This window comes from Sprattus sprattus (assembly GCF_963457725.1).
Source record: "Sprattus sprattus genome assembly, chromosome: 20".
Lineage (NCBI taxonomy): Eukaryota > Metazoa > Chordata > Actinopteri > Clupeiformes > Clupeidae > Sprattus > Sprattus sprattus.
Window position 1 is genome coordinate 21,977,295 of NC_137918.1, and position 12,114 is coordinate 21,989,408.

A 12,114-nucleotide genomic window follows, 5' to 3' on the forward strand; every position below is an offset into this window, starting at 1 on the left:
TCTCTTGGACAGGCTGATGTCTTAGACTATCAGAGGTACACACAAGCAAACCTCATCAACCAAACCTCCAGGGACGTGCACAAGAGTGGGCTAAGGTTGCTAGGGCAACTGCCCGTTTGCCCTCCTCAACTGGAGTTGCCCCTCCAAAGGATATATATATATTTGCGATCAGATGACGGGGGCGTGGCAGCGGCGGTTAGTGAGAGTTTAGAATGATATTGGCAAAACTTGCGATCAGGGGACGGGGGCGTGGCAGCAGCGGAGACAAAAAATTATTTGTTGCCACTTTTACCCAGGTCAGAGCAACTGCCCTTCAAAATTCCTGTGTAAAAACCCCAGTAACCATATAACTGCACTGAGAGCACCAGGAGAAAATAATTCTTACATTTGTTTTTGGTATCTTAGCCAATGTACTTGTTTTTACTGTAGCTTGAATGATTTCAAGAAAAAATTGCCTAACATGTAGACTCATTTCAAGATGATGGTGCTAGTATGTGCTGAATATAAGCACCTTTCCCTACATATTGAGAAAATAATTCTTTTTTTGGGGGGGTATACAACAATTGTTGTTGATTTGTTTTGAATATCAACCATTTCAAACTATATGTTTTGTTCGAAACATCATGTCTTCAAGTCGTGGTCCCACACTTTGCACAGGCCACTGAGATGGATGCTGAGAAGTTGGTTGATCATACCTCTTATTACACAATCAGCAGCAAGAGCCTAACTTGGGTCCAAGTCAGATAACATCTTGGGGATGTAATAGAATTGCACAACAGTTCAAATGACTCGTATTGTGTTCCCCAGATATCACATGGTATTTTTATGGCCAGATCAATGTAATGGCAACCTTTATATTCCAAAATGAGATGTGCTCACTTTAACCTGCTAAAGGGTGATAGTGCTTAAAATAAGAAATTCTGACTTTGACAAAGCAGTTTTGTACTTGTCAGTGGGGATCAAACTGCCTTATAATAATGGCAATTCAAGTTTCAAGCATTAGTATGCTCAGAACCAGTAATAAAATCTCAGTAACAAGTAATAAACCCTTATTAAGCTAATTAAGGACTGAAACGCTTGAAGCAAGTGAAATGTTCTAACATAAAAAATGCATGTATTATCTTTATAAGATTTCACTTTTTGCAGTGTGCCTATTTATTTTAATTCTTTTCTTAATGTTCTATTTCAGACTGTGCTTGGGTTTTCCTGCCTGTGTTTATGTAATGGGAGTGTTACGTGTAAATGCCCCTGTAGTTCCCTGTCTGTTCAGCATTTCTGTCTACCTTTAGCTGCTGTATAGTGTCCCAGTATAAGACTGTCTGCCTGTCTACATTACCTACCTTATAGTGTCCCAGTATAAAACTGTCTGCATGTCTACATTACCTTCCCTATAGTGTCCTAGTATCAAACTGTCTGCCTGTGTACCATTACCTACCTTATAGTGTCCTAGTGTAAGACTGTCTGCCTGTGTACCATTACCTGCTGTATAGTGTCCTAGTATAAGACTGTCTGCCTGTGTACCATTACCTACCTTATAGTGTCCTAGTATAAGACTGTCTGCCTGTGTACCATTACCTACCTTATAGTGTCCTAGTGCAAGACTGTCTGCCTGTGTACCATTACCTGCTGTATAGTGTCCTAGTATAAGACTGTCTATCTGTCCCTGCCTCCTGTATCACCTGTCTGAATGCTTTGTGGTTGCTTTAATAAACGTCAAGATGCCAAAGAGAAGCCTTCAATCCGCTCCTTTGCTCCAACACTGAACTGCAGTGAACAGACGGTGACCTCTGCTAGCATATCCTGAAGTAAAACAGAATCCCAGACCTGTGTTTGATCCTCATGTTTTTCAGGATATGACTAAACCGGCACTCCGGAGTGCTGGCAATGACATCATCATCACTCGACAGTTCTGTCGACTCCACCTATCAATTACCCTCCGTCCTCATTGGATCCCGTCCTCTGCTCAGCTGCGTGTCACGTGGGGCTCCAACCCCGACCAAAACAACATGCGATTGTGTTACAGCTACCTGGCACTGCCGATCAATTGCATCAGCCCCGCTGCAGGACCCAGCCACGGACGGAGTGTGTTTTCCCCTTCCCAGTGCGGAGGAGTATGCTGAGTTGTTGCGGGCGCGTGGGCAGTGCGGAGGACAACCCAGGAGAAGTGGTTTTGGGGAAAGGGCCACGTCATTAACTGTGAGAATGGCTCAAAACACAGGGAAAACACACCCCATCAATCACAGCACCTCATACACACATTATAGGCACGGGCACCACACACACACTGAGACAGACGGACTCACACACACACACATGACATGTGGTGAGAGAGGAGGGAGAGGGAGACAGACAGAGTGGGAAAGACACACTATCCATCATCACACTTCATCAGTCTGGCCCTACCACAGCGCTAACCAGAATTCACCGTGACATAACTCTCTCTCTCTCTCTCTCCCTCTATCCCTTTCTCTCTCTCTCTCTCTCTCTCTCCCTCTATCCCTTTCTCTCTCTCTCTCTGTCTCTCTCTGTCTCTCTCTCTCTCTCTCTCTCTTACACACACACACACTCACACAATGTTCTGTCAATGTTCTTCCACTAACAAAAATAAATGCCCAACGAAAATATATGACACACACTACTGAAAAAACTCCATGCCAGGAATGATGGAAAGAACAAGCTAGAGAACTCAGATGAGATGAGTGTGACCTGGCCGTAAAGAAGAAGAGAACAAAAAAGGGAGGGAATAAAAGAGAGAGACACTGAATAACAGACGAAGAGGGAGAAGCCCAGTGCCTGACAGTGCAGTCGATTACTCTCTCTCTCTCTCTCTCTCTCTCTCTCTATCCCTTTCTCTCTGTCTGACAGTGCAGTCTATTACTCTCTCTCTCTCTCTCTCTCTCTCTCTATCCCTTTCTTTCTCCCTCTCTCTCTCTTTCTCTCTCTCTCTCTCTCTCTCTCTCTCTATCCCTTTCTCTCTGTCTGACAGTGCAGTCTATTACTCTCTCTCTCTCTCTCTCTCTCTCTCTCTCTCTCTCTATCCCTTTCTTTCTCCCTCTCTCTCTCTTTCTCCCTCTCTCTCTCTCTCTCTCTCTCTCTATCCCTTTCTCTCTGTCTGACAGTGCAGTCTATTACTGCATCTGTGGCTGCACACTCAAGCCAGTAGACTCCATCAACTCAAAAACTCCTTTCCCATCAGATGGATTCACCAGGGCTTTCCCCTCGGGAGACCAGGGGGAATATTATAGATAGAGGAGTGGGTGGGGGGAGAGAGAGAGAGAAGGAAAGATGGAGAGATGACAGCTCTTTGATCTCCCACATCGCTTTGCCAGTAAGCTATTTCCACCGACATCATCATCTTCAACACATGGGCTCACAAACTTTTACACACACACACACACAGACACACACACACAGACACACACACACACACACACACATGTTACCACTCTGTAAAATGCTCATGCGATTGACCCCAAGCTGTGGTTCATGCCTCTTATGAACCCCTGATCCGTTAGCTGAAGCCTTTAGCTAGCCCGACCCCAGACCCCAGTCCCCCTCCCCATCCCCCTCCCCCAGTTTTAACGGATCATCATTTTCACTTCGGAAATAGAAAACAGCTAATTCCACACTCCTAATTTTTTGCAGGAAAGATAATAAATGTTTGCTGCGATTACATTTCCTGGGCAGGCATATTACATTCCCAGAGCTGGGGTGTGTAATCAGCAGGGAGAGGAAACGCTGTCCTGGGACTCAGGAATAGGAGTCAAAATGTGCATTATCTGAAGATCGTGAAATATGATTCCAATCGCTGGAATTACACATTACAAACTACATTATTATGAAGCTGAAAACAGAATCTCATTTCCTGTAATTACACATTCATGAGAAGACGTTCTTCATCCTCGCTCAGGCAGAACGCAGGAGTCAGCAAAGCTCCGGTTATGGCTGGTGAAGGCGGGGAGCGCACGGCGAGCCTCATTTTAGAGCCTCATTTTAGAACCTTCCCGGTGGAGGGAGTGAGCGGCAAGCCCGGCTGAACTTCAGTTTGGGAATAAGCCAGTGTAGTAATTGCAGCATTTTGGCAGTGCAGAGTTTGCTGACGCAGCATTTTTGTTCGCCTAGTTGGGTGCTCAGAGAGTACTTCTCAATCTGACGCCGAGTATGGGGTCGGTATGTGCAGAGTTTTCTAGGGTTGTGGTCTTCTTGCACTTGGACTATCATTTCACAGTTGTCCTGAAGCTGAGTTGAATACAATCATATTACCTTAGATGAGGGTAGTATAGTGACGTAGTGTAGGACAACAATAATATAATTAACACCTAGTGTGATACAGTTTTTCTGTTGATGTGGGGAGTTAGGGGTTTAGTTCTAACAATCATATTACCTTAGATGAGGGTAGTATAGTGACGTAGTGTAGGACAACAATAATATAATTAACACCTGTGATACAGTTTTGCTGTTGATGTGGGGAGTTAGGGGTTTAGTTCTAACAGTCATATTACCTTCTTCTTAAAAGGGGGCCAGTGCAATAGGCTAGGTGCACGAAATACTCAGTGTGGGCTGTTTGTTTCCTGTTTAGCCAGGTGTGTTTGAACCTGCCACTATTCTGAATGTAGGCCTAATTAGTGTCTACACGTCCTTCTTTATCGTAACGCTGATTTACTAGGTGCAACACCTAACCAGGTCTGTGTAGACGCTAATTACATTCAGAATAGCGGCAGGTTCAAATACACCTGGCTAAACAGGAAACAAACAGCCCACACTGAGTATTTCGTGCACCTAGCCTATAGGGGATGAAGAGTTCTCTTCTGCATCTTTAAACGGCCATCATAACCCCTGACAAATATATCACAGCTAGCTGCCTATTGTCTTCAACCTGTGTCAGTGCTTTCATTTAGAGCACAACCGTCCATAAATGCCACGTTCTGCCACTGCATTTGCTGTGAGACAGACGTTTTGAAAATAAAGATGCCTTTTCTGGGCAGACAATATTCGGAACCTGCAAAGTAACTGTTACAGAAACTGTCCCTCAGTAAATTACTTTCATGCTTCTGCCATTGCTTTGCTTAAATAGCTTCAATGGCTGCATCACATTTTTTGTCATGCAACGCTTGTCACCTGGTCTATGAATTGACCTTAATGGTGCTTTAGATTAAAGTCTTTAAGGATGGCAGGTTGCAGCCCCATTAAACTCAATGAAGAAGGAATCGCATGTCCGCTTTTCTTGAAACGGCTAATGCTCCTGGTTACCCTTTATTTTTGCTTTGTAAAGAGACACATTTCCTTACATTTGCAGTTAAGTGACAGCAAAATAGCTAAAGGTGTTCGTGAGGAATAGCTTTATTGGTTGCCTGGTAACAGTTAGCTCTTTTGTTTATTTGAGAGCTGTCCCAGAGCAGTGTTAACTAAATCTACGCAACTGTACTCCCAAAGCTAGTTAGTTGAGTATTCTTAAGAAACTAACCTAGAAAATAAAAATAAAAAATGTAAAAACTGATATGCGTCTTATTTCAATCTAAAACAATAAAGGGACCAAAAAAAACTGTCTTGCAGGCCAGTAGCCTACTTTAAGACCCCTGAGCTAGACGATCCTTTTACCAGTGAATACGGTCAAAGCTGGTCTTGTTATTAGTGGCAGTGGGTTGGTTTAGTGTTCTGGGCAGTGACACAGTACGTATTTTTGAATCTGTCTTTGGCATTCTCTAAGCATTGAGTGTTGTGAAGGCTGGCTTTGCTGCGTTTCCTGCAGAGGAGTTGAGCACTGCTGGAGCTTTCTGTTGTGATATCTAAGGTTTATGTGAACAAGCTGAATTATTCTCCCTTTGCGTAGCCATATATTGCTAAAAGATCACTCAGGGACTGTCTCAGCGTGCCCAAGCAGTGAGGAGATGATTGATTTGACTGGTCTGAAGAGAAGTGGGTATTGGTATCATTGCTCTGTGTGTGTGTGTGTTTGTGTTTGTGGGTGTGTGTGCTGGGCACTGAACGGAGCTGCTGGCTTTGGTATTAGCATACTGTTAGCAGGCAGGGCCTGGGCAGTTATATGGGTTTGGTATTAGCATACTGTTAGCAGGCAGGGCCTGGGCAGTTATATGGGTTTGGCGTCGGCTTTAGGAAATGAGGGAAATGAAAAAAAACGCTTTCCACACTGCGGCTTCCCCTGATGTTATACTATACCTATCCCTGGGTTCAGCAAAGATTCTGACCTAGTTTGGGATGGGGTGAGCTCACATACTCACCCAAATAGTGTGTGCGTGCGTGCGTGCGTGCGTGCGTGCGTGCGTGCGTGCGTGCATGTGCGTGTGCGTGTGCGTGTGCGTGTGCGTGCGTGTGCGTGTACATTTGCATGCAGGTGTGCAAGTGTGCATGTGGTTTGATGTAAGATACACAGCTTATTTCATCAGGATTAAACGTGTGTGTGTGTGTGTGTGTGTGTGTGTGTGTGTGTGTGTCAGAGGTTGATGGAGTGTGAGAGTAAGTGTTTAAACTGCATCATCCTGTGTCCATGTGTGGTTCTGACAGAAGGCTGCATGTTGAGGGGTCATGGACACGGTCTGGGCTTTATCCCCCTTGTCCTGCCTGACCAAAGCAGTCATTACCAAACCACAGGGGAATCAGAGCATGCCATTCCAGACGCAGGTATAAAAAAAGGGAAGAGAGGCACAGAGAAAGAGAGAGAGAGAGAGAGAGACGCAGGTATAAAAAAAGGCAGAGAGGCACAGAGAGAGAGAGAGAGAGAGAGAGAGAGAGAGACGCAGGTATAAAAAAGGGAGAGAGGCACAGAGAAAGAGAGAGAGAGAGAGAGGCACAAAGAGAGAGAGAGAGAGAGGGAGGGAAGGAGAGAGAGAGAGAGAGAGAGACGCAGGTATAAAAAAGGGAGGGAAGCACAGAGAAAGAGAGAGAGAGAAGAGAGAGAGAGAGAAGTAGAGAGAGAGAGAGAGAGAGAAGTAGAGGTGGAGAGAAATGGGAAGAAGCAGACAAAGCATTTGGGAGAAGCCTAAGCCTTCTGATTGAAACCAGATGAAGAGAGATGGTGTTGAAAGCTTTGGGAAAAATATGATTAAGCAACTAGAGATGCATTTCCGCCAAAAAAAAAGACAAAGTGTGATTGCTCAGCAGTAGAAGAGGGTCACGAACTGTAAACGTTGAGATCAGACATGGGATTAAAAGCAGTGCACATGATATTGTGACAGAATAGTGCTAAACTTACTCTCCAAGAGCAAACATATATCAATGGATAGAGACCTCTATTATCATCTTTACATTCCCATAGTCACTCATCATCAGTCAGTAACATGTATAGGGTCTCCCTGACCCCTCCCCTACTCAGCTTTAATGGGGCAGAGAAACTTCCCTCCCTTTGTCAATGGGGTTGGTGTAAGCTTGGGACCACGAGCAGGACGAGTCACATGACACACGTGATAGACACTGCAACTTTTAATTATTGGGCAATTCAATCAATTCAATTTCTTTATTTCGCCATGTACACAGGTACTAGGAATTTTGATTGGTTTTCTGGGGCAGCTGTGGCCTACTGGTTAGGGTTTCGGGCTGGTAACCGGAGGGTGGCCGGTTCGATCCCTGATCAGTAGGAAAAATGTGGGCGGGGGAAGTGGTAGACCACTGCTCTCCCATGCCCACATCCACGGCTGAGGTGCCCTTGAGGCACCTAACCCCGATCACTGCTCCCCGGGCGCCGCTGAAGGCAGCTCACTGCTCCGGGTTAGTGTTACATCACTGTGTGCCTCACTGTGTGCTCCACTACCCTGGATGGGTAAAATGCAGAGACTAAATTCAGAGTGTGTGTGTGTCACTATCTCTGCCGTTAAAAACAGTCACTAGTCACTAGGGCTCCATTTCCATTCCATTCCATTCCATTCCATTTCCATGCAGGCTGGAGCATTACAAATAGAACAGAACAAAGGGACAAGACAGAACAACAATTCAAGAAAGTACCAGTATGATCATGGAGGTAGTGCAATAATAGAAATGTTAAATAAGTTAAATAAATAAAGTGCTGAGAGGAGCCATAAAGCTCATGTGCAAGAGCTGTTTATGAGGGCTATTATGCAACAATCTACCTAGGGCACTGCAGAAGGAAAAGTGAAGGTACTCCACTGCACTCTAAAATGATTGGGCACTGCACACAGTTTACTAGAGGGAACCCACCCTGGAACCTAGTCCAAGGTAGCGCCCCCTTAACTTAGGACCCCCAATGGCTATGGAAATAAAGGAGGGGCACGGGGACAAACACACAAGACAGACAACATGAAAGTTTAAAGAGTGGGGATCGACCCCTGAATCCCCACAAAGAAAAGAAAGAAAACCAAAAAAACTAGTCCATTAGTGGCTCCCCGCGATGCCGCTTCCCTCCGCTAGGCACGGTCCTGGTGACATCACCCACTGCTCCGTGTCAGCGACCAGGGAAGAAGGAACCCGGCAGGAGACCCGGTGGACAGCACAGCAGAGAAACCTTAGGAGTACGCAGCCATCACTGCTGATAGTGACAAGAGGCAAAGGAGAGATTAGGCACCAGCAGAGAAGAAATGGGACACGTTCCTTACTGGTTGGAGCTTGACTACAATTGCGCGGTGTATAGCCTCGTAGTCGCCATTGTATAGCCTCATAGTCGCCGGTGTATAGCCTCGTAGTCGCCATTGTATAGCCTCATAGTCGCCGGTGTATAGCCTCGTAGTCGCCGGTGTATAGCCTCGTAGTCTCCGGTGTATAGCCTCGTAGTCTCCGGTGTATAGCCTCGTAGTCGCCGGTGTATAGCCTCGTAGTCGCCGGTGTATAGCCTCGTAGTCTCCGGTGTATAGCCTCGTAGTCTCCGGTGTATAGCCTCGTAGTCGCCGGTGTATAGCCTCGTAGTCGCCAGTGTATAGCCTCGTAGTCTCCGGTGTATAGCCTCGTAGTCTCCGGTGTATAGCCTCGTAGTCGCCAGTGTATAGCCTCGTAGTCTCCGGTGTATAGCCTCGTAGTCTCCGATATATAGCCTCGTAGTCTCCGGTGTATAGCATCGTAGTCTCCGAGACCCCCTGCTGTCACTGCCTCCTCGTCCCGATCACGATCCGGGAATACAGCCGCCACTCTTCTCCGTGGAACCAGCAGGCACACACAGACAGGACACATACAACTTGACACACACAGGCAGAACCTCTCTACTCTTTCCCTTAGCAGTTAAGCAAGAGGCAATAGTAGTTGGTTGGACAGAGTGCCAACCTGCACCCAACTCCACAGACCCACGCACACCAAACACAGGGCCTTTTGAAAAAAAGTGAAAGTCCTCTCTATGGCAGAGGTGGTGTAGACACACACACTCTGAAATTAACCTCTGCATTTAACCCATCCAGGGAAGTGACACACACACACACAGTGAAGTGAAGTAACACTAACCCGGAGCAGTGGGCTGCCATTGGCGGCGCCCAGTGAGCAGTGATCGGGGTTAGGTGCCTTGCTCAAGGGCACTTCAGCCGTGGATGTGGGCATGGGAGAGCAGTGGTCTACCACTTCCCCCGCCCACATTTTTCCTACTGGTCGGGGATCGAACCGGCCCCCCTACGGTCTCCGGCCTGAAACCCTAACCAGTAGGCCATGGCTGCCCTGCGAAGGGGAATCAACCTTAATCACTGGTATTGGCAACAGCTGGGTCTAACTCCATATCAATGCCAATTACTAGAATGGGCAACAGCTGGGTCTAACTCCTGACCAATTCACCCTGTGACATACTCTTGTATATTCTTGTATATGCATGCACATGTGGTTTGAAGATGGGCCATGAACGCAGTATTATTACAGGGAACCTGTGCAAGTTAAACAGAGTTAGTAGTAAGCTTAAGTCAGATACCTTTGCTTTCTCAATGTTGCTGTAATAGTATTATCACTACAGACTTTTTTGCAATAGGACAATGCATATATCATAACCATATTATATTCTAAGATCTTGTCAGCCATTGCATCTTTTTGTGTTTATAGGAGTCATGGCTTTTTCCACATCTCTGTCATCTATAACGAAAAACATAGCCAAACAGAGCGTATTCCGTTTGTCACTTGTCCACATTTTTTCGGTTGAGCGTTTCTGCAGTTGCCTGATTTATAGAACAGTAGTAATAAAAAACTGTGAGTAATTAAATGTAGTAAAAATGTAGTAATTAAACGATTAATTTCATCACTCACTACTCTTCTTATAACTTGTACAATCTCATTACAACATACCCCAGTCCATCTGCCTAGCCTTTAGCAAGTAGTTGCCAGAAGTTCCATAAATTATCATAGACATAAAAAGTTGGTTGCCACCACAAGTCTTCCTTCGCCTCAGGGGACCCAGGTGAGCTGACTGAGTAGATCAACTTCCTGCAGAGCCGGATAGTGGTGGTCTCAATAATAGCTGATCCGTCTCTGCCAATATTCTGACTGAGTGAATATGTGGAACCTCCTACGCAGCGCGGAAATGCAATGTTTCAGTTTCCGGAATAAAAGTTACAGTTTTGTTAACATCAGACTGCCCGCCTTACTGTATTGGAGTCAAGTTTTGTATTTATTTATTTGCAGTTGGAGTGGGCACGTGTTTTACCAGTAGGATTTCAACGCCCTTGGTGATACTGACTCAAGTGACTCAAAAGACTCGTTAACCTTGATCTGTTTTCTCTGAAAAACTCAAGCATGTAAACTGAGTCGAGTTTACCAATTCTAGTTTTTGATTAAATGCACCAGAAATTATGGGTAACTTTGTGATCAAAGTGATCTTACTATGTAGGGTGACCAGACGTCCTCTTTTACCGGACCTGTCCTCTTTTCGAGACCTAAAAAATGCGTCCAGCAGGAATTAAAAAATCGTTTGGGATTTAGCCTTGTCACATATTTGTGTTTCTCTGGGTCTAGTTATCTCGTCCTTACAAGTTTTGGAAAGGGTATCTCCCTTACGTTCCACCTTCTTGCGCGAACTCTGACTGTAGAGAGAACTGGGATTTGGTCGACCGCCTTCCCAGTGTTGCGAGATATGATAATTATCCTCCAAATACAATAATTTTGAGTCTTTCATACTATACGCCATTTCCAATCTGGCAACACTGAGCACCTTGCCGCCTCCACTAGTTGCACCCTTTACAATGGCACATGACATCTGCATGTGAAAAAGATGTCAAACTTTGTCGCAAGTGATGGGGCTGGGTCATATGCATGTGAAAAAGATGTCCAAAAACTCCATCAAGGGGGACGGGGCGGGATGAGTGTCCTCTTTTTCACAAACTCAAATATGGTCACCCTATACTATGTCATACTGCTGACTATAATTGCAACTATAATTTCAGTGGGACTTGGCTGTGGGCTTGGACTTGGCGCTACATACCAGGTTGATGGCCTGAGTAAATGTAATGCTGACATCCATCTTTTTGTATTATGCTAGTATCTTGGCAGCTCTGTCACATGCTATGTGACCATTTATGGAATTGTGTTACCAATCAAAACTACAGTGACAGACAAGTTCATACCTGGCCTGTTCTGTAGTCTGTAAAAGGCAATGTATGAGTGGATACGTGGAAACAAACTAATGTTAGTGCCCTATCGTAGGTTGTTAGTTGGTAAGGAAGCTGACGTAAGCTGTTGTTTACTAGGTATGCTAGATAGTGTAGTTTGTTATTGTAGGTTACTTGGTCACTGTGAATTTACACAAGCAAAACATCAGGTGGAATGTAAGCTGTAATGAATTCACAATGTTTATGTTTTTCTTTTTCATTTATGTACAAAATATACAGTAGCTGATGAGTATCAATGAAGTCAGTTGAAATGTTATGTGCAATGTAAGCTGTAACTTAATGTTTGTGCCTCATGTTAAGTTCTGTTAACCCATTAGCTGTTGGCCGGAGCTAGTTGAGTGGTTATCGCTAGTTATCAGATATTAAGGATTATTGTCACTTTAATTGCTCATTGTAACAAGCAAAACATCAGGTTATAATATATATATATATAATATAGAGTAATCTGCACTGGTGGTGATATCTTAATTTATTTGAAAATTACAGCAGATGAGCAGTAGAAATATGATTGGAAACATGCTTACCCTGGTCTAGGAACAATCTGTCCCATTGGAACGGTGTCAGTGTCTCACAAGCGCTA